This window comes from Sceloporus occidentalis, unplaced genomic scaffold (assembly GCF_023333645.1).
Source record: "Sceloporus occidentalis isolate IW3139 unplaced genomic scaffold, rSceOcc1.0.p SCAF_3, whole genome shotgun sequence".
In the NCBI taxonomy this organism is placed as follows: Eukaryota; Metazoa; Chordata; class Lepidosauria; order Squamata; family Phrynosomatidae; genus Sceloporus; species Sceloporus occidentalis.
In genome coordinates this window covers 31,629,146-31,653,241 of record NW_028316983.1, presented here as the reverse complement: position 1 = coordinate 31,653,241, position 24,096 = coordinate 31,629,146, and the positions used below count along the sequence as shown (strand labels likewise).

Sequence of the window (24,096 nt, the reverse complement as noted above, 5' to 3'; positions counted from 1 at the left end):
CCTAGGAAAAGGAATATAAGATGGGTGGGAGGTAAAATGTATGATCATAAGTACGTAATATAAATGCTGGACAACTAGTATTATCCAAAAGATAAACTCTCTTTGGAGATGGGACTAGAACACGGTTCTAATACATTAGTTCGTACCCACCCTCTCTCCCCATTGATAAACTCACAATAAAACTGATTTTAAAACATACCATATATACTCATCTATAAGTTGAAAAATTTAAGCCCAAAAATGGGCTCCAAAATCCTATGTCAACTTATATACGGGTCAATATGGTAATACTGCTCTGTGAGACTTGGGAAAGTTGTGGGAAAGGGAGGGAGGAGAGAGAAATCAGAGGTTTGGATCCCCTTTTTGCAAGTCCTGGACTTTGGGAAAGTTGTGGGGAAGGGAGGGAAGAAAGAGAAATTGAAGCTTTGGGTCCCCCTTTTTGCAAGCCCTGGACCTTGGAAAAGTTCTGGGAAAGGGAGGGAAGAGAGAGAAATCGGAGCTTTGAGTCCACATTTTGCATGCCAAGACAGTGACTCTTGGGAGAGGTCCAGAGAGGGAGAAGGAGAGAGGGAAGTGGTGCCCCCCCCCCCATTTAGATCCTTTGTTACATGCCCCTCAGTTTGCCCCTCAATTTATCCATGGGTCATACCAGAATCCATGATTTTGGCCCAAAAACCTGGCAGCAGATCTTCAGGGTCTCAAGTAACAGACTTTTACATCCATTGTTATCCCAGCCTTTGAAAATGCCAAGACTTGAACCTGGAAACTTATATAAGCATATAAGGCATAATGCAGGGGTGGGAATAACTCTGAACACTAATGCGGGGATTGTCTAAGCCATTGCATCCCCCTATACTATGTACGGATGTGAGAGCTGGACAGTGAAGAAGATGGCTAGGAGATGTAGTGCTGGAGAACAGTGTTGAAAGTACTGTGGACAGCCAAGCAGACATACAAATGGGTCCTAGAACAGATCAAGCCTGAACTCTCCCTGGAAGCCAGGATGACTAAATTGTGGCCGTCGTATTTTGGCCACATCACGAGAAGGCATAAACCATTAGAAAAGATAATAATGCCAGGAAAGGTAGAGCAGCAGAAAAAGAGGGAGGCCACATGCCAGATGGATGGACTCAATTGGAGAAGCCACGAGTTTGAGCCTGCAGGACCTGAGCAAAGCAGTGGAGGACATCGGGTCTTGGAGATGTCTCATCCACAGCATCACCATGAGTCAAAGTCATCTTGAGGGCAACTGACAAGAACAACAACAAGGAGTGGGAATCACACAGATCACAAGCTGTTGTAGGACTGTACTGGCTGTGCTGGCTAAGGCTGCTAGGACTTGTAGACCAACAACATATTGAGAGCTGCCTGATTCTCATTATTGTGTAATTTGACAAGTTATCTTCATACATAAACTACTTTTATAAAGCAACACTTCAAAATCCAACTAAACCAATCAGTATAACTATGATTAACAAAGTCTCTCTTCCATAGTAAAGGCAATATTTTACATTACTTTCCTTGCTCTCCTTGCAAATTCTCTGATCCAGTTGAATTTGTTTCTCTTTTGTTCCCCACTGTGTTTTAAAAATACACTCTCACACTCTCTCTCACTCTGTGTATGTGTGTGTGTGTGTGTGTGTGTGTGTCAAATTCTTTCACAATAATAAGTTTCATCATATGAGAAAAGTTTGGCTTCCCCATGTCCACGGAGAACTAGCCATCAAAGTTACTTAGCACATAATGATCCACAGTTTGGGACTAACATAATACAAGTGCTCACATGGAAAGAACACAGAGTAAGCTAAACCTAAATTAAAATTACAGATGGTGAAAAAAAGCTCAAATCTGGAAGAATAAATGGTTACACTATGTTTGTTCACAACATCTGGGTCCAGAAACAGTTTGGGGAGGGAATGAATAAAAAGAAAAGATGGAAGGAGAGGGAAACCATTTCAAGGGAACATAAAGCAATCAGTTTTACAAAGGGCCTCTTAGTAAAAACTGCAGAAGTTTTGAAAAACATTACAGTCCCAGGCCAGTAATTTCCCAGAAATGTTAACCATCCAAGTGAAAGTGACGCAACACCCCAACACATGCTCTTTCCATCTGGGATTGGCATCCCCCTCAAACATTTCCAGTTCCCAAGACCTGGAAAAGAGTCAGCTTCGTGTAAATAGGAAGTCACTGAATCCAGTAAGATCCTGCCTGCCTAGGCCATCAAGTCAAATCTCACAGAAGGCATGATTAAAACATTCCCCCACACCTCTGACAAATTAGCTCTGGTTTACAGTACAGTATTAAGAGAAGAAAAACACCAGATTTTAATTGAGTGAAAAGAACTGTGTTTCACCAGGCACTTACTTCAGATTCAATTGATATTCAAATCAGCTCTGGTTTCAGTAAATTCTTATTACTATCACTGATTGTATTTTATATTTCCGCATAAATTAGGAAGTCAATCACATGTAATTCCACTGAAGAGAATCTACTGACCAGGATCAAAGTTTGCAAAAGCTACTTTTTTGGACCCAGCAGCCACGCTGGTTACGTGACTCTGGAAATAACTTTTCGAAGTTATGAACCACTTTTTACGTGCCTCGTTTCCTTACGTACCATCACAATAACCTCATGGATCAGCGTTTCCTAAAATCCAAGGCCTAAATTAGCACTCAGTACGGCCCCTGCCAGCTCATAATTTTATAGGGTTTAGCCCAACATATTTTTATAACACCAATATAGAGGAGGGCTGAAATAAATCAAATTTACTAAGTTCAGCCAAATACCCTTGTAAAACATGTAAAATTTGAAAATTAAAGTATCAGTACTACTAGTTATCACCAAAACTGACCTACACAGTAAGTAGCTACCATTCCTATCATGCAAATATGAAATTTAGACAAGTATGGCCAAACTTCTCTTTATACATAATAGATGTGAATAAGCTGCGCACAGCTTTCCTCTGACAATTTTTCTTTTAGTTTTAATGGAAAGCAGCCACAATTGGCAACAGGAAAAAATAGGGGGCAAGGTTTACCCTGCTTTTGCCAACTACTTGTCTCATTCAATATTGTTCTCAATTGTCTTATCACTGCGGGAACCACATACACATTCCTACAACTTTTCTTAGTGAAAAGAGTCAGACATACTACTCTAGGCCCTCCACTTAAAATGGCAACCTCTTGCAGCTCTTCATGGTTTAAAAACAACACCATGAGAGGAAATGTGACTCGCGATTCTATGTAGTCCATGACGTGGCTTACAAAGCTCCAATAACCGAGCTGGGGAGGAACTCTTAACTTTCAGCATGAAACTGGACTCTGCAGAAAATTCCACTGGGAAAAACAAATCCTTATTTGTGCTTAAATCATAATGTCCGCAGAAAAAGAAGTGGCCATGCCAGTCAAGTTCTAAGCCAGCTGCCCATTAGAGGAATTTCTAAGCAACAGAGACAAAAAGTATTGTGGAATGAATATTTGTAGGCAACTCGTAATAAGTGAACAGTTATAAACCATTGGAAGAAAACCATTTGGTTATTTTTAAGCATTGATATTAAACAAAGTACTGTAGCTAATGTTTACTTTTCATTTTCAGGAGAAAGATCTAAGACAAAATTACAGTACTTTTTTAAATAGCTGTCACACACTTGATGGAAGCACCATGCAAAAAGGACTGAGTTGTCAACTGCCTATCAAAAAGACGTGGGCGGGTTATAGACCGCCGCTTTGAGGCGGTCTGCCGCCGCCACCGTTTGCTCCGTAAGGGAGCCGTCGCAGCCACACTGCGCGGCTCCCTTACGGAGCAAAAAAGAAGCTCCAAAATGGAGCTTCTTTCTGTGGCGCCTCTGTGATGTTGCGAGGCGCCAGGGGCGTATTCGCGACGTCACAGGCGCCGCGACACGTTCGGACGCACAGCGTCCGATACATAAAGATGGTGCCGGCCGTGTGGAATGGCCGGCGCCATATTGTACGGACAGAGTCCGTATTAGACCCAGGGGTGTCTAGAAGAGACGCCCCTTTTTTAAAATGGGACGTCCTGCGGACGTCCCAAGTGCCGGTTTGTAACCAGCCATAGAGTTCATTAAAAAGATACCATGCAGATAGGTAGATATATAAATAAATATAAACTGTGGAATGATGCAATCCCATGGTACTGTGACAGACACTTCAGTAAAGTGCTGGTCTTTACTTTTACATTGCTTGGAATTAAATAATCCGTAAGATCACTTTCACCCATACAATCCAAGCTGCATGTCTTTAAGATCAGTCTGGCATACAGAAGAGAAAGGTGCCTTAGAAACTGGGGATCTCCACAACTGGTGATTCTAGAACTGGAAGCTCCCTTCCTACTGACCTACACCTTAATCCTTGTATATAGGTATTCAGGTGAGGCTTCAGGATCTTCCTCTTCAAAGCTCCCTTCAGTGTAATTAACACAAATACCCAAGACCAACTTCTTTGTGCCATTGCCAATATGGCAGTGTTTTTCCTTGTTTCTCACATTTCCTCTTGAACATTGCTTTGTGAGGATGAAGTGCTAAAAAGCAATGAACAACATTTAAATTTAATAAGTGGATAAAGTAGTCTCATCCAAAAATATGGTACACTGGGGAATCTCAGTTTTCATGTCTAAAATGCCAGTTTGTAGAAATGTGTACAAGAAATTTCATAGTGTGGGGAAAGGGGAAGGAACAATCACAAGCTATGAAACCCTGAAATCTTAAAGCAAAATAATGCATGATGATTTACTTACTTATATTCTAAGAGCATAATACAGGCAATCTCTGCACAAAATATAGATCTCCTTTCAAACAGCAAATATAACCCTGTCAATAAACACTTGTCTGTAAAGCGTCCCAGGACATTTCTGCACCATGTGTCTGTACATTTAACCACACTGTCTTCTCTATTAAGATTTCCCAGATCAGTTTCTAAAAACCTCAGGGATGGCTAGAGCCTCACCTCTCTGTATAAATAAATACCAAGAGTCTTGTGACACCTTAAGACTAACAGAGTTATTACAGCATATGTTTTCATGGATTAGGGTCCACTTTATCAGATGCATGACAGATTACCCCTCTACGTCTAGAGTGGGTCACTATAGGTAATGAAAGATTGTCAGGCTTTACATTTTGCATTTCATGGCCATTATTTACATTACACTGTTTACAGTTTCCCCCTGCAACTGTGTGCACAAAAACATACAAAATCCACATGTTAACATGTTAACTGAAGAATAAAATTTTAATGTAGTTTAATTAATGCACATTAAATGGACACTAGTCTGCAAAGCATAAGACTAAATGAGTTAGTCTTTAAGGTACTAGAGGTCTCCTTGGTGATTTGCCCACAGCTATTAACACTCCCACCTTCATTATAAGGAATGTATGCTCAAAGATTAAACTGCTCTCAAATTTCTGCTTTCATCTTTCGAAGACGAATTAGTATCTTACTAGAAGAAGAACTACAAAGTCATCCTAAACCTTAATAGCAGGTAAAAAGAGACAGGACATCAGCCCTAGAACCTAAAAAGGACGAAAATAATTAAATGAAGATCCATAGTGGAGGATATAAATAAGAAGTCCTGGAAGTGAGGAAACCAGGATGACTAAAAACAGTGGTATAACAAAACAGGCACAAAAGTTCGAGACATCAAAAAGCTGAGCAAAAGTAGTGCATATTGTTTTTTAAGACCAGGGACAGGCGACCCAAATCAAAGAGATTTCTAGAGCAGCGAGTGAAGAGCTGTCTCTCCAGTTGGGCAGAAAAGAGTTGGGAAATTCACAGTGGTGTGTGGAGGAGGAGGAAAGAAAGAAAGAAGAGAGCCAGACAGGAGTTAAGAATGCTCCCAGGAAGACACTAGGGACAGACAGGGGGAAGATGGCAAGAGTATAGCCAGAGTTTAGGGCATAGGTGAGAAGAGACAAATGAAACAAGGGAGAATATAGTTTCAAAGAGCACAGAGGGGGCTACAGTAGATGGGGAGACACAATCCTGTTAGGGGTGGGCTGAGGAGGGCACAGACACCTGTAGAAAGGGGTTGTGGTGGTCCATGTTTGTATGGGGGTGCTGGCGTTGGTCAGATAAAGGGAGATGGATGCTAGAGTGGGGGGCACAACCTGGAATAGAGCCCAGAAGGGAGTGCCCAGAAGTGGGTGGATGTCCCAAAGGAAAAGGGGGTGGAGATCCCAAAGGAAGCGGGGTGGACATCTCAGAGGAGGGTGGCAATGGTAGGCAGAAGAAGAGGGTCAATAGAAAGGACGGGACAAAGTAGAGAGAGAAAGGGGGTCACACAAGACAGGGAGGGAGAGGCAGGGAGAAGGAAAAGACCCAGATGGATAGAGACAAAGTCTTAGGGGAGGGGGCATAACAACAACAACAACAACAACAACAACAACAACAACAACAACTTGATGTGTGTTTTAACTGGTTATTTGTTGCTGTTGCTATTATTACGTTATTATGCTGTTGCCATTATTATTATCATCATGTTGTTGTTGCTGTTGTTTCTTGCCCCCTCCCTATGGCAATCATGGGGAACAACAACAATCCACAGAGAGCAGCAGATAAAAAGATATCAGTTAAAGCACACATCTCCATTTAAAAGGACAAATACGACCTACAACAACCCACATTTTGTAAACACTCACCACTTAAAATCCTCTGGATCCTCTGTGGGAACTGAGCAGGGGAGAGAGATGGGGAAAGGGGGGAATGTCAAGGTTTATGGGTGAGGTGCATGGAGGCGGGGAGAAGGGGGAGAAGGGGGCAAGGGGCACTGAGGAGGGGCTGGGCACTGGGGCTGTCAGAATTGGGGGGCTGAGAATTGAGGGGAGCTTTGAGAACTGGGGGGTGGGAACTGGGGGAACTGGGGGAGGCGTGTGAGAAAGAGTGGAAGGGCCAGGAAGTGGCTTTAGGGCTGAGCCTTGGCCGGCCCTGAGGAGCGCCTCCTGGGGCTGGAAGGAGAGGGGTCCTAAGGCGGAGGGAGGGTCCAGCAAACACACCCCGAGAGAGAGAGAGAGAGAGAGAGACCCAGAACGGCCCCCTCAGGAGCAGCCAGGACTCACCTGCTCGGGCGAAAGGGAAGGAAGGGGCTGCCGAGGCCGCGAGGGCTCTCCCTTCCCCTTCGCGGGTGGGTCCTGCGTGGCGGAGGCAGGAGGGGGCCACGGAACCAGCGCAGAGCCCAGAGCGCTGGGAAGTGGATGCCTGTGGGGGAAAGGGGCGGGCGGGCGGGCGCAAGAAACAGACAGATGAGCGCCGCCTGCGACGCTGTAATCTTGAGTGACAAAGCTCCGGGCGGGGAGGGCAAGCGGTGACGTCACCCGGGTTGCACGCATGCGCTCTGCGGCGCCCAGGACTCTGGCAGAGAGAGTTTAAATGCCTCACTTCCCAGAATGCCATAGCACTGAGCCACTGCAGCCAGGGCGACCAGTGTCCAAAACACACTGCAGAAAGAACCCAGTTTGAGACTGCTTTAACTGGCCTGGGTCAATGCTAGGGAATTCTGGGATTTGTAGTTTTGTGAGACATTTAGTTTTCTCTGTCAGAAAGCTCTGGTGCCACAATAGACTACAATTCCCAGGATTCCCTAGCACTGAGCCAGGATAGTTAATCAGAATCACAGAATCATAGGTTATTATTGTCATTTTGGAGTTTACTATCCTCATTCTCACCAATTAGAATCACAGAATCATAGGTTACTATTATTGTTATTTTGGAGTTTAACATCCTGCTTTTCACCAATCATTTCATGTTTATACACACACAGAGAGAGAGTGTATATATTATATATACACACACTAAAATACGCATATCTATTCAACAGTAGGGAAGTATCAAATGGAGGGATATTCCCAATTGTGGCCCCCAAAAGAAGGCAATCACATTTATTTTAATGAAATTTACTCGCTGATAACTGCAGTCCTCCAGATGTTGTTGGCTTCCAAGGCCCAGCAGCCCTAGCCAGCATAGCCAATGGTGAGGGATGCTGGGAGTTGCAGTGCAATTACATATGGCAGGGCATGTGATTCTCACCCCTAGTGTATAGGACTGGAGTCTAAGCCGCATGTTCTTAAGAGACAGGTGTGTTTTAGTTTTCTTTAATAAGATCATACAATATATTTGGCAATGGGGAGACACAGAGGCGATCCAGTAACATAGTTCCAAAACACACTGCAGAAATAATCCAGTTTGAGGCCGCTTTAACTGTCTTGTCTCAGCGCTAGGGAATCCTGGGAGTTGTAGTTTATTGTACCAGAGCTCTTTGACAGAGACAGCTAAATGTTGCACAAAACTACGGTTCCCAAAATTCCCTAGCATTGAGTCAGGGCAGTTAAAGCAGTCTCAAACTGGATTATTTCTGCAGTGTGTTTTGGACCAGAATCCCCAGAACAGTTTCACAAATGACATTTTGGATTTCTTGTCCTCCTGTGGCATTCCTCTATCATAGAGTCTCTCAGAAAGAAGGATAACTAATTCACCGGTGCAAAACAGTGTACATTTGCTCAGAAGTAGATTGCATTGTGTTCAATACAGCTTGACTTCCAGGTGAGTACACACTTGGCACACAAACCCCAGTTGTTGTTTTAAATCAACACACTGCACCATATGATTGAAATAAGTGAAATACAGTGTCAGGAGATAACACACCTTTTCTTGACAACACTTTGAAAGAAGCCAAGAGTTTCAGCAAAATAACACAGCCGTTTACAGACCATAACATTTATTATAAACCATGTATCCACCATTTCTAAAAAGATAATCTTCAGAATTCAGACCAAAAGAACATAAACTTGCTTCATGTATATGAGTGGGAGTTGATAAATAAAGCCATGAGCCAATATGCTTCCCGCATCCCTGGTATTTCCATTTGACAATGTGTTCCCAGCACGACCTGTTTTAGTTAATGATGTATTTGTGCACACCCAGTTATAGTCTTTATTCTGTTCCTGAGTCACTGGAAAGGCTTCCATTGATTTCGGTTGGACGATGGTGTTTAACTGCCCGATCCTGAAGATCTGCTTTATACAGTGGTACAAACAGTAGCATGTGCTGGTACACCTAAAGTGGCAGCTTACTCCCTGATAAACAAGGCAAAGGAACCTAATTCTTTTCCTATCTTTTAACACTGTTAAAGTCCAGTAAAGGATTGGTGGAATTTTCCCTTGAATCCTGATACTCTTTCAGCTGCTATGGCAAACTGTTGTAAAACCATTTTTGGCTCTGGAGTTTATCACACGGGACGGGAGGAATTTCTCTTAATTTCGAATGAAAAGAAAGTGGGGCCAGAACGCATTCACGTGAATTCGTTAGTTCAGTGAATTTACATGAATTCGAATTGCGTTCAAACTGACTTCCCATTGCCCAAAAATAGCTTGCCATTACCTGAAATTGCGTGTGGTAGTCTATCACGCAACAACGTGAAACCCCATGATTGCGTTCCGACTGACTTCCCATTGCCCGAAATTGTGTGTGGTAGCCTATCACGCAATAACGTGAAACCCCATGATTGCATTCCGACTGACTTCCCATTGCCCGAAATTGTGTGTGGTAGCCTATCACGCAATAACGTGAAACCCCACGATTGCGTTCGGATTGCCATTGGATTATACTTCCAATTTCCCTTGTCTGATAAACTCCTTAGTCTTTATCTCCCCAGTGACAATAAAGGATGAGTGCATTTATATAATTACATTATGTCAGTCTTGGGCAACATCTGTATGGTTGTATGGTTGCTGTTTCTGAAATAGGTTTACAATAAAGGTGGGGCTTTGTGTGATCTAGCACCTGTTGGATTAGAACATCTATCATTCATTAGTCTTGGCCACACTGTCTGAGGGTGATGGGGATTGGAGTCCTGCAATATTGCAAGGGCCACAGCTTCTCCACTGATGGGCTAGAGGATCCTCTGAAATATACTACTGTATACAGTTCTAATTCCCACAGATGTAAGGCCATTTATGAAAACGTAAGTCCCCAATAGGATTCTGGCCTGTGCTTTTAATGTGAAGATATTTAAATTGTGTTTAAATGTTGTTAAGTTTTAGCTGATTATTTTTGGGAGGCACCTTGGGTCTGACCCTTGAAAGAAAAGCAGCATATGAAAGAAAGAGGAAGGAAAGAAGCAAGGAAGCAAGGAAGATGTATATGTACGTTTGTCATCTACAAATTAACTTACAAAGGAATTGTAAAATCTTACATTAAAAATACTGTAGTAATTTTAAAATTGCTGACTGATTCACTGCCACTCCTTTTAGTCAATGAAATGTTTTAACTGGTTAATTTAACTATCAAAACATTGAAGCATTAAACATTACTTTTGCAATTACCCTCACTTAGAGAAAATTCCTACTGGTTTCAAGTAATCCAATTTTACAACTCAATGCTATACATGCCTACTCAGAAGTAATCCCCATTGAGTTTAATGGAGCTTATCCCATCAGGTAAGCATGTGTACAATTGCAGCTTTCTTTATTCTTAGCTCAGTGCAAAACTATTTTCTGATCTTTGACCATTCTCAAATGTTCCCGTCCAGTCTAATTTAACTTTAGCTGTAGGAGGGGAAAAACATTGTTGACAAGCACCTGGTGTTTTTTTCCTCCCTCATCCAAAGCATGTGATCACTGTCTTGGCATTTTGAAATTACAGTCACCCTTGGAAGAAGAAGAAGAAGAAAATCCACCCAGTTTCTCTAAAGTTGCATTTTCACTGAACGAAATGTACATTCTTGGGAAAGACTGACTTGGAGTTTCTGCCTCTGCTTTTCCCTTGTGTCACTATTTGCTGAATCACCTCTTTGAAAAAAGCCTCTTTGTTGATGTGCTAAAGAAAATCAGCCTCCCTTTCAAAGAGAACAGCTGAGAAAGAGAAACAGGAAACAGCACCCTTTGACAAGCTTCCTCCTAATGCGCCTCTGCCTCCCTCTTCTCTACAGTTCTTAAAAGGCTCTCTATCACTCCAGGGGAAAAGAGTGGTCAGGCTGGGAAAGCCCTCCAAAAAAAAATCCCTCTTCTCAATGGGGATTCCCTGTGACCTGGAGGGATGTGGGAAAACAGAGAGAGAGAAAGAGAGAGGGTGTCACACAGAGGCAATTCCTGGTGGGGGTGGAAGGCAGCTGGGCTTCCTTATATCGCAGCAATGAGGAAGCATCAACCGAAGGAATGTGTTTAATTTGCTGTTGTGCACCTTTCATTCATTTCCTACTTATGGTGATCCCACGGCAAGCCTATCACTGGATTTTCTTGATCCACCAGGAGTGGCTTTTTGTGTGGAAGGACTGTGAACTCCATTCATATCTGATTGTTGTTTGATGCCTTCAAGTCATTCCCAGTTTATGGCAATCCCTCCTAGGAGCTGCAGCCACACTACAGAAATAATCCACTTTAAATGCCCTGCGTCAATGCTATGGAATTCTAGAGACTGTAGTTTTGGGAGACATTTAGCCTTCTCTGTCAGAGAGCTCTCATGCCACAGCAAATGACAAATCCCAGAATTCTATACCATTGAGCCATGGTGGTTAAAGTGGGGTCAACCAGGACTATTTCTGCAGTACAGTTCTTAAGGCAAACCTATCCAAGTTTTGTTGACAAGATTTGTTCACAGATTTGCCATTGTCTTCCCCTGAAGCTGAAAGAATATGACTAACCCATGGCCACTCAGTGGATTTCCATGGCCAAGTGGGCATTTGAACCCTGGTCTCCCAGAGTCCCAGTCCAACACTCAGACCAGCATCACTACATAATACTGGCTCTCAATTTGTTTAATTCTACAGGCTAATGAAACGAATGAAATTCACAATCCTGCCAAACAGAAATCCACTCCTGGTAACTCCTAGTATTTTTCCATTTCAGCAGTATAATTTAAAGTAAGGCATTTTGTTTCTGTGGTCGCCAGTCTGCTATCACACAGAAAATCCAGATCTCTTATTCTCTCTGCTGTTAAAAAAGTGCCTGTTGGGGATGCTCTAGCTGAAATTCCTGTATTGATAGGGGGAGACATAGGACTTGATGGGCTGTGGGGTCTCCTCCAGCTCTGTAACTCTGTGATTCTATAAATATCTAAGGCATGACTGAACTATCTGTAACTGAAGGAGGAGGAGCCTGCCTGCAAAACATATCCTCCCCAGCATACCATCTTTACTAAGGACTGAAACAACTTGCAGGCATCTCACTAACATCTTCAATTATTTCTTCCCCCTTTCATTTGGTTTGTAACATCTTACCTGGTGAAGAAGCCCATGGAGTTTCAAAAGCTTGCAACAAGTATATTGTGCATTTTTGTTGGCCAATAAAAGTATCACTGACGGATTTTTGTTTTTATCTGTAACTCTGTACATCCTGATAGATTCTAGTTCCTAGTATTACACCCAGCCTGATGAGTGGCAAGGAGTTTTTTGTTGTTAATTGCCCTTGAGTTGGCCCTGATTCATAGAGATTCTATTTATGAGACATCTCCAAGCCTACCCATTGTCCACTGCTCTGCTCCATGTGTTTTGGACTCCAACTCCCAAAGGCCCCAGCCACCTTGGCAAACAGTCACAAATTATGAGAGGTGCAGTCCAAAACACATGGAGGACCAAAGTTTGGGAACCACTACTGTAGATTCATGCTTGTGACCTCCCTGATTGACTCTATCTATCTGGCATGTAGTCTGATTCTCTTTCTACTGCCCTCACCTTTCTAAGCATGATATGGCCAAAGTATGACAGTCCCAGTTTTGTCATCTTGGCTTTCAGGAGGATTTTTGGTTTGCTCTGTTCAAGGCCCCATTTTTCTTGTTTTTTCTTTTTCTTTTTCTTTTTGGCTGCCCAGTATCCTGAGCACTCTTCTCCAGTACCACATCACAAATGACTTGATTCTTTTCCTATCTGTTTTCTTCATTGCCAAGCCCTCACATCCCTACATGGTGATGGGGAATCCTGTGATTTTGATGATTTTGACTTTAGTGCTCAGTTGTATGTCTTTATTCTTTAAGATTTTCTCTAGTTCCTTCATAGCTGCCCTTCTCATTCCTGGTCATCTTTTTACTTCTTAGCTGCAGTCACCATTCTGATTGATGTCTGATTCAAGGTATGGGGACTCTTTAATGATTTCAATTTTTTATTGTCTAGTTTGAATTTATGTACAGTTGGCTCTCCGTTTGCACGGGGGATCCATTCCGGACCCCCCCCCCCCCCATCAAAAACGGAGGCTCGTGCGTATTCAAGCCTTATAGGCTTGAATAGGGCACATCCCTGTGCGTGCCATTACAATTAATGGAGGTCGCCCCTCCGTGCATATTCAGGGTCATGGATCTGAGGTCCACAAGTTAGGAAGGGTGAGTGTATTTCTTCCATGGTCATTATTTTTGTTTTCTTTATGTTCAGCATTAAACCTGCCTTTGCACTTTCATCTTTGACTTTATTTAGTAATTATTCCAGGTCTGTGATATTTTCTGATGGTAACATGTTGTAGTCTGCATATCTAAGATTGCTGACATTCCTTCCTCCTGCCTTCACTTCTTCCAAGTCTAAACCTACTATTATAATATTTTCTGCATACAAGGTGAACAAGTAGGGTGACAGAATGCATCCTTGCCTGACCTCTTTGCCAATTGGGAACCAATCTGTTTTTCCAATTTTTCTTCTACGCGTAGCCTTTTGTTCCGAGTACAGATTTCATCTCATCAGGACTATCAGGTGTAGTGGCACTTCCATGTCCTTAAGAGCCATCCATAGCTTTTTATGAGCTATGCAGTCATTGATTATGATGATGGGAGTAGTAGTTCTTTAATATCTGGAAAACCACAGGTTTTCCAGCCTTGGAGCTCACCACAGGATCCATAGCAGTTAAAGTAGAATACAGCACTATAACTAGGGTTGCCATAAGTGAGGACCTCCAAACCAGGACAAATGTAGGGCAACATTTTCGAATGTAGGACACATTTTTATAAAAATGGAGGACGCACAAAAAATTGAGGTTTTTTAAAAAAATGTTAATATAAATGCATGTTTTTAGGCATGATCAAAATGGAGGACATTTTGGCATTATTCTTAGACAGATGGCAGAAATGTATTTGGCCTCGGGTTCAACTGTACTTCTCAGAAGTGTGTACTTGGGCAAGGGACTGTGGTTTTTCTTCACTGCGCATGAGTTTGTAAAAATCACAGCAAGTTACATTGATATCAATATCACCATCATCATCATCATCATCATCATCATCATCATCATCATCATCATCACCACCACTATAATTGTGCAAGAAAGGCAGACTTGTTAGCATTCAAAGCGCCATAAATACACAGAAAATGCACTTGCATATATTTAATAATAAAAAATAATGAAAAAATAAATAAAAAACAAGGCAGGGGTGTATATATTTAATAATAAAAATTAATGATATAAAATAAAAACAAGCAATAATAAAAATTAATGAAATAAAATAAAAACAAGCAATAATAAAAATTAATAAAATAAAATAAAAACAAACAATAATAAAAATTAATGAAATAAAATAAAAACAAGCAATAATAAAAATTAATAAAATAAAATAAAAACAAACAATAATAAAAATTAATGAAATAAAATAAAAACAAGCAATAATAAAAATTAATGAAATAAAATAAAAACAATAATAAAAATTAATGAAATAAAATAAAAACAAGCAATAATAAAATTAATGAAATAAAATAAAAACAAGCAATAATAAAAATTAAAAAATTAAATAAAATAAGTATTTTATATATTTAAATATAATTTAAAAACCCCAAAATACCAAGGCAGACCTAATGGCCACTGACTCAGCTCTCCTCCTCCTCCTCCTCCTTCTCTGGCCCAATTCTGCCCTGGCCTTCAGGCACCCTTCCTCCGGCTCCTTCCTCCTCCTCCTCCTCCTCCTCTCCCCCCTCCTCCTCCTTTTGACGGCTGGCGCGCGCGCGTGTGGAGGGAAGCAGGGCAGGCGCGTGCGCGGAAGCAACCGGGGCAGGCGCGCAGGGGGAGGAAAGTGAGGGAGGCGCGCACGGGGGGAGGAAAGTGGGGCAAGCGCGCGCGGGGGGAGGAAAGTGGGGCAGGCGCACGCACGCGCGGAGGGAATGGGGCAGGTGCGCGCGCTGCCACTGGCCCCTGCTGAGGCCTGGGCGGCGCGCAAGCCCTCCCAGTGGGGGCGCGGTGGCGGCGGCGCTTCTGCCGCCCGCCGAGGAAGAGGAGGAAGGCGGAGCTGGAGGAGGAGGTGGGTTGGCGCCGCAGCAGCCACATTAGTGGCAGCGGCAATGGCCGGAGCGGGCCCCCAAACCGGGAACAAGGCACGGGTGGGGGCCCAAACCGGACCGGGACCGGGAGGGGCCCCCCGAAACCGTGAATGGCATGGGGGCCGCCGGGTTATGGCAACCCTAACTATAACTGTGTGGTTTGAAAGGGCCCCAATCCAATTAGCTGTTGCTTCATAATCCTCCCTGCTAATATTCTTTCTTAGATATTGGCAGAGCAGAAATGGGAAAGAAATATTTTTGACAGATTACAGCTCCCAGAATCCTTCACCGGCTACACCAGCTGGTAGGTTCTCAGATTTATAGTGGGAAAATTCCAGAACTTCTCAAGATCTTGCACAGATGAATGTAGTCATCCAAATTCTGCTCCCAGCACTATCCAGATGCTTTTTACATAATATAGAAAGAAGTTATATGTGTATCTTGGAATTAGAGCTGAGCCAAATTGTCTTGTGCTCATTTTTACAATTGTTTAAAAAAAGCCCATTCTAGTAATATTCATGTTTTCAGCCCTTGTTCTCAATTTAGCTTTCCTTCTCCTTTGGCTTTACCATCAGTGGCCCCACCCTGACTTTTAACTGTACTAACTGTAACAACTCATGTGAATTTCACAACGATGCCACAATTTTATGTTCAATGCCATGACTTCAGAGATCCTCCAAAACAAACAACACCCATGTGGGTCATCACAGCCAATTAGATTTAACAGCTGTAGGAGCACAAAAGGGGAAGGAAAGTGGAATGAAGAAGCAACAGTGTCTGAGGGAACAAAGAGCCCCAAGGCAGTGAAATAATACAAAAATATTTAGCGAGGTGAGTACACATATATTTGGCAATTCCTTTGGCTGAGTCAAATATGCTACTCTGGAGCAAAATTCAAAATTGAGCCCTATCCCAAAAAATGTGTGTATACCAATATTTCATGGAGGGAGGACTCTAACAGCATTTTCTATTCTCAAGGAAAGGGTTGAAGCCTGAAAACTCCATGTTATATATATTGTGAAGATTGGTCGTGGGAGGCCTCCTAGGCTGTACTGGACCTCCCTCTGGCTGTACACAACTATGGTTTATGGTGCAATCTCCCCTGCACTGTCATAACAGTTTTGTTGTTAATTTCCATCAGGCTGGCTTTGATTTATGGTGAATATAAAAGAGCTCCAAGACACCTTATCAACAGCCCTGTTCAGGTCCCATAGCACTTTTATACCACTTTAATTGTCATGGCTACATAATCTTGTGATTTGTGCTTTGGTGAGTGGTTGTTGTTGGTGCTACATGCCTTTGAGTCATTTCTGACTTATGGTGATGCTAAGGTAAATCTATCACACAGTTTTCTGGAGCTGAGAGTGTGTGAGTTATCCAATGTCACCCAGTGGGTTTCCATGGTTGAGCAGGGAAGCAAACCCTGGTCTCCACTCATAATCCAATGCTCAAACCACTACACCACACTGTCTCTCTTTCATGAGGTACCTTCTTAAACTACAGATGTAATTGAATTAGATTTTTAAAATCTTATTAACAATTAACATTTTTCTATGTTTTTAACTGTACTGTTCTTTTAAATGGTATGCCACCCTGAGTCCAAATTTTTGGGGAAAGTAGAATATTAATTATCATAATCTAAATACATTATTTTCTACTACCTTTTGTACTACTGGTCAGCATCTTCAGTACAGACCAGAAGCACACTGGGAGAAGCACAATGCAGTTACTTTTACCAATGCAGTGATATCCACTGGGGGTTGGTTCTAGGACACCCTATCTTCCATGGATACCAAAATCTCTGGATGCTCAAGTACAATTACATACAATAGCACAGTAAAATGGTGCCCCTTATATAAAATCAAAGTTTCCTTTTTGGATTTTTTTTAATTTGAAGCTGTGGATGCACAATCTGTGGATATGGAGGGCCAACTGCACTTTCTAGAGCATGCTTCTCTCAACAGTCTCAGTGAGGCATATTTCAGTAATGTCCAAGTTTTAGTTGTCCTGAGTGATCACTTACTCTGGGTGAAAAAGAGAGACTGCTGCTTTATAAATCCTCCCTTAATTTCTCAATAGTTTTTTTGTATCATTAAAGGATTCATGTTCAGCCTGGTGGCTGCTAAGCTATGAGGTGCCACAGGGTTCAGGCCTATCTCCCATGCTGTTTTTTTATCTGTGTGAAATTACTGGGTGAGAGATCATTTGGAATCATTTGGCATCAGTACGCTGATAACAGTCAGCTTTATTTTCCCTTGTTGTCACAGTGAACTGGGGCAAGGTGCTACTAGTGCCTGGATACTTTAATGTGCTGAATGAAAGCAAATGAACTAAAGCTATCCCTGAGAGTCTGTGGACTGGTGACTCCCAGATCAAGGAACTGAGCAAGTGACCAGTGCTGGATGGAGTTGCAGTCTGTCCGCAGGAGCGGATGTGTTGCTTGGGGGAGTACTTGGCTCCATCCTTGTTGCTAGAGGCCCAGGTGAATTCCATGGCTTGTGATGCCTAGACTAGCTTTTACTAGCCCAACAGGCAAGCTGTCCAGATGTCGCAACTTTCCATAGCAAGACACTGCAAAATATAGGACATTCAAGAAAAATGTAGGATGTTACCAAATTAAAGCTAAAAACACTAATATAAATATAAATTCATTTAATAGGAATTATTTTCAGCTATATTGTAAATAATTAGATATACTGTATTTTATTATCTACTCAACCATATTTTTCTGATGAACATATTTTAATTAAAATGCCTTGTTGGCTTGCAATATAATAGAACTCTGAGCAAAACAAATGCTTAAAATTGTAGTAGAAATGTTTATTGATTAGCCTTTAGGACATTTCAAAATAATACAAAATAACACTGAAACAAGTAAAACACACTATAAAATCCTATAGAAATTCTCTATCAATTAGAAAAGAGCTAAAATGTAATAACACAGAATCTGAAATGTACTGTATATAGAGTACCATATAGATGTCATATAAATGTAAAACAATATAAGTACATTAGAAGTATAGTACCTAAAAATGAAACATAGTTATAAAACTGATCATAAAAATCTGTACCACAGGTTTAAGATACAAAAATGGGTAACAAGAATAAAAATGAATGTATTATAGCATTTAGATGATAATACAAAAAGTAATACAAAAAGAGGTTAGCTCTTTTAAATAAAAAGAAAAAATATATGGTAAGCAAATTATGCTCTATTGTTCTTAGTCTGTAGGCCAAAGTAAGCATGATGTGAGATAATGTAATTAAACTCAGGCTGTGTGAAAAATTGTATTTTGACGTTTTAGCAGCTCTGCACCACTGCTTTGAAAAAAAAGAGAACTTTGGAAGAACACGTTGCATCCTTTCCCCAATTTACATTGCAACATTTCCCTTCAACTGTTATTTTCTGTACAGAATGGAAAGTGACAGGTGCAAAATCTTTTATTGGTTTCTCCCCTGCTCTTTGGGTATTACAGAAGGGAGAAGTAGGTTGGCAGTAAAGATAAAGAAAGGTTTAAGCCATTAGCAATACTCTCACTCAGAACATGAATTCTCTAGCCTCCGAACTGACCCTTGAGATGTGAATTACTTCAAAACATCCACAAATACTTCAGGAGCCCCATATCACTGAAACATGCCCTTAAACATTTCACAGATAAAAACGGGGACACATGTGGCCAAGCAGCTTCAGGCTGTGGTCAAGATGGAAGGAAGATGTGATCAAGATGAGGAAGAAACCAAAAGCTAGGAAAGGCTGCAGCAGTTGGCTTTTGCCAGAGTCCACTGGAAAAGGCAAGAATCTGTCCTTCCTCTCCCACCTTCAGTCAATTGCGTGTAAACTATTTTTGTAATTTGAACTCAGCAATTGAAATAAGCTGAGGACAAAGGGAGAAAGTGGGAAGATAAGAGATAAACTGGGATATTTTAAAAACAGTTGAAAAGTGAGATGACAAAGGATTACTGTATATACTTGACTATAATTTGATCTCATTAATAAGTTGAGGGCAGGTTTTGGGGCCCAAATTATGGATTTTGCTATGACTCATGAGTAAGTTGAGTGTAAAACAGAGCGGCATATAACAAAGGATTTAAAGGATGAAACAAGGGAAAACAATGCTAATGGCTACAGATCTTCATGTTCCTCCTTAAAAAAATTCACAAAAGTAATTAAATGGAGAACGTAAGTAGAAACAGTCTGCTGCCATCTTGTGGTAAAATGAAATTTATCCTCATCAATTTAAAAATTTTGCTCTTTGGATCTTGTTAGAAAAAGCAAACCCTGTGATAGGTTCACCTCATCATAAGCTGAAAACAAATTGAAGTCACACAACAACAAAGAAGAAAACATTCCAATATGAAGAAGGATATCCGAGATACTTCCAGAGGAGGCTTTTTATTCTGTCAATATTCTTCCTGTACAAGACATGAATTTTTACAAAGTCATGGATTTTTACATGATCTATTCATACTCACCTCAAATTTTAGTAAGAACATAACATAACAATTTTGCAGCATATGTGAGAAGGAAAATGTATCAGCGAGGCAGGAAAGGAATATATGATTTCTGGGAAAAGTGGACAAGGTTGCTAGGGATGTCCCTACTTTCTTTGGCTATTTCAATTGCTGCCACAATTTCCAGTTATAGATTCATGTCCTGAAAAGCAAGTGTGCTACCCCTTCAAAAATTAGCCTGAACTTTCAAGGCAGGGAGAGATCCTGTTTAGTTCTAATTCAACGTTTAGGCACTGGTTGTCAGACTTCAATCCTCTGGGTACATTTGGTGTAACAGAGGCGTTCTAAAACTTCAAGACTTCTTTTATAAAGAAACCTGGGAGGTAAAAGTGGCACACATTTTGTCAACTGCCAAGGGGTGAAATTGACACATCTCTCATCAATTTCAACAGCTTCCTTTTCTTCTCCTCCCTTTGTGGAAACAGCTTTTCAAAACAATGGCCTGTTACAGACAGGCCAAAATAAAGCTGCTTCGAGTCACTTTGGAGGTATGGTATTTCAATGATGCATGCATCCTAAGAGTCCAAAAGCCGCACCAAAGCCACGCTCCGGTCCTAAGGACTGGAGTGCAGCTTTGGTGTGGCTTTTGGACTCTTAGGACTCATGCATCATTGAAATACCATACCTCCAAAGTGACTCGAAGCAGCTTTATTTTGGCCTGTCTGTAACAGGCCAATGATTCAGATTTAATAGTACTCAGAGAATAGATTCAATACTTTGTATTCATAATACAGTCCCGAGTTGGTCTAAGTCTTGATTTCAGTGAGTTGGCTCTAAGGACCCCTTTGTGGGGTATTAACAGCATTTTTTTCAGTTTTGCAGTCTGATTAAAAAAATGGCCAGAACAACTAGGGGGCAAGTTTGAAATTTTCTAGAGAAAAACCAACAACAACCAGGCAAATAAACCAGTTTCCTAGGTTGGTTGTAAAACTATACACGTATTTCTGGATTTATAACCTTAGTGCTATATTTTTTCAGCAGCACAGCTGAAATCCACTTGTCTGCAAACACTCTTTTAAAAATTAACACCCCTCCTCAAATATATTCACATCAGAGTATTGAAAGTGTGCAGGGAAGCACATGGTTCAAAAGAGGTGTGTGGCATCTGTATGGAACTGAATAAAAGAAAATAAATGCTTACAGCAAACAAATAAAATAACCATTTCCCCTGCCATAATGCCACACAATTAGAATTCCAATTTTAGCTTACACTGGAAGAGCAATTATGATACTGGGAGCTGCTTGAAAACACCTCTTCCCATGGTTCAAGAGTAAGACAGCCTGCCATGCCATTTGCGGGATACTCCATTCTATTCAACTTCTACTGTTTTGCTACCAGTATCCATGCTTAGACATCACTGGGCTAGTTTGAGAGTTCATCCACCTTAGTTATTTGCTCTTTCAAAAACATACTTCTATGAACCTTGCTGTTTCTCTGACACACTGATATTTTTCTTTTCGCGCACAGATGGTGCCATTTTGACTAACTTAGGGATACACATATAGAACATGAGTTCATGGACTGGCCATGTCTTCTTTTGTCTGGGTTTCATTCACACAAAATTTGACAGGGCTTCTGAGTAATTTATAAATGTGTGGCTTATGGACATAACATCAGTACATTAAAGAAGAATAAGAATGGCAAAGAACAGAATAGAATGACCATCCCAAACAAGGTTCAATTTGTATTCTACTCTTGATAAATCTAGATAGGGAGAAGCAACAATAGAATCACGGTCAATGAGAAATTGGACCAAAGCAGCAGAAGTGGTATCTGAACTGTCATCCTCTTTTTAAAAACACTGTTCTTGTGACTGTGACTTTAAAGGCTGCTTGTCCTGCAAAATTTAAACAGGTGAATGCTTTTCTCAGTGATGCTAAATGAGTGAACAATCTTCTATCACTATATTTCAGTGGGTTACCATGTTAAGAAAATTAAAGAGGTAGCAATTGCAACCTACACTGCCAGCATTCCCATCTTGTCAGCATGCTGATCCTTTTGCTTTCCATGAAATGGAACAAAAAGTACCTTCTTGCTTGATGGAATAGGATATCAAGTCCTCCTTGCAATAGGGTGCAATCCTGTAGAATTATGTGGTGTGCCAGATAATGATAGGTTGCATCTCCCAGTATTCCTCACCTAACTATATTGACTAGAGCTGCTGGGACTTGCAGTCCTACAGTATCTGGAAGGAGGCAGTATCTGGAAGGATTCCCACTCCTATTATAATCACTTGCCTGGGTGTAAGTTCACCTGAACTCTGTGGCATCTACTTTTGAGTGCACAAGCATAAGATTGCACTCCTCATAGAAATTAGTCTATCTCTGACAGAGATATCATGAGAAACTACCTTTGTGATTCTATGAAGGCAGACAGGGAGACAGCATGGTGTAATGGTTTGAATGTTGGAATATGACTCTGGAGGCAGTTTTTGAATCACTGCTCAGCCACAGAAACTCACTGACCTTGGGCAAGTCACACTCTCTCAGCCTTAGAGGAAAGCAAAGGCCACCACCACCACCCCAAACAAATCTTGCAAAAAAAAAACAAAACAAAACAAAACAAAACAAAACAAAACAAAACAAAAAACCCAAACCAAAACCCATTATAGGGTTGCCTTAGGGTTGCCAAGTTGGAAAAGACTTCAGGCATACAACAACAACAGATAGACAGACCACTCTGTGTCACCCTGTGATATCTCAAGCTAGTAATTTTGTTGCTTCTTCTAAAATTCTAGCTCCTAAAAGCTGCATTTAAAAAATTCTGTTACCTAAAATGAATTATTTTAAAAAATTAGGGAGCCTCTCACTTACAAAGTAGTGACATTTGTTAGATCTGATGTGTATGCATATAGGAACACTAGTTGCTGCCACACTGCAGAATTAATACAGTTTGACACCACTTTAACTATCATGGCTCCATTTTATGGAATCCTGGGATTTATAGTTCATTGCGACTCCAGAGCTCTCTTAACAGGGGCTAATTATCTTAGAAAACTACAAATCCCAGAATTTCATAGCATTGAGCCATGGCAGTTAAAGTGATGTCAAACTGTATTAATCGTGCAATGTAGAGGCAGCCCAATTCAGCTAAAGTGTCAAAAAGCTGCCTCTCAGGCACACAGCCTGCTATCAATTGTTTAACCGAAGGTAGCCTAAATTCCTGATGTTTCCATAGGCTCAGAGTGCAGCAACCTGGTGATGCTTGTTTTACGGACTCCTCCCTCTCATTCAGGTATGAGGAAAACAGGAAACATCAGGTAAGTGGGTGGAGTTGGGGAAAGATGTATCTGTAAGGTAGTAGCTTGTTTGAACTAAACTCCGTGTCTGCTTCAAAGTCCAGGAACTGCTAAAGTGAGATTATAAACATTCCAGGTAATTTCAGCTAAATGGCAAGTAGCAGCAAATGCAATGTTTTTATTGAGGTGTTGTCTGTATGTTCAGATGTAGTCATTAGAGATTGTTAGTGTGATCAGTTTTAGCTCTCTTCTTCGAAACGCTTCAGTGCAATGTGTGGACTGAGGAGCTAGATTTGTGTGTGTAGAAAGTATTTCACTGTGTTGTCCAGTATATTATAAGAGAAAGTAGTTTAGTTTGGGGTATCTTTCTCCTATGCATAATTTGGTACCATTCTATTAGGCCTTAAAGTTTCTTTTATTAGAAAATTTGGAGTGCTCTTAATGCCAGTGAGACTAAAGGACTGTATGATTCAATTTTTTAGGTAGAAAGCTATATAATTATTTAGTAATTATGGAAATACTTATAATTTTATTGCAGTCTCTCTCTGTCTATATATATCCATGCATTACAAAAAACCCATCAGAGTTGTATACTTGTGTTCATTTTGTCATCACATAACCATCCTGTGGGATACGTCAGACTGAAGGAAAGTATCTGGTCCACTGTTGACCAATGGAGCTTTAAAGCTGAGCTTGGAAGTTTTACTTTTTGGACTACCACTCTTCCCTAATGGTCATGATGGCTGAGGGATTCTGGGAGTTATAGTAAAAACAACTTTCCATCTTCTGCCTCAAATATTAGGCTGACCAGCTTTCCATAATCTAACCTATTCACAGAGTGGTTGTGTAGGATGAAGTGAGTAGGGAGATGGTGGAGCTATAGAACATCCTTAAAGATATGGGAATGCCACTATATGTGATGGTCTTGATGAGAAATTTGTACTTAGGACAAGAGACTACTGTTACAATGGGATATGGAGAAGCAGAATGGTTTCCAATTGGCAAAGGGGTCAGACAAGGCTGCATTTTATCCCCCTAGTTGTTCAACTTGTACAAAGAAAGTATAATACAAAGAGCAGGTTTAGGCTCAGAGGAAGAAGTGTAGTGAAGATAGGAGGAAAGA

The 24,096-nt window shown here is 41.1% G+C and overlaps 2 protein-coding genes across 5 annotated transcripts in view; one reads left to right on the top strand and one right to left on the bottom strand.

Moving 5' to 3' along the window:
- Positions 1 to 7,195, bottom strand: part of ZHX3 (zinc fingers and homeoboxes 3) — a 60,619-nt gene extending 53,424 nt beyond the window's left edge. For 2 of the 4 annotated variants that reach the window (XM_089513976.1, XM_089513982.1), the window contains exon 1: positions 7,067 to 7,195. The gene's annotated coding sequence lies outside the window, so the exon portion shown is untranslated. Of the gene's footprint in view, positions 1 to 6,649; positions 6,761 to 7,066 lie in introns of those variants that run through there. The other 2 variants (XM_089513978.1, XM_089513981.1) reach the window with 1 other exon arrangement.
- An 8,849-nt stretch (positions 7,196 to 16,044) lies between these two features.
- The window catches only part of LPIN3 (lipin 3), a 54,232-nt gene continuing 46,180 nt past the window's right edge, over positions 16,045 to 24,096 (top strand). The window contains exon 1 of the mRNA XM_089518523.1: positions 16,045 to 16,053. The gene's annotated coding sequence lies outside the window, so the exon portion shown is untranslated. The remainder of the gene's footprint in view (positions 16,054 to 24,096) is intronic.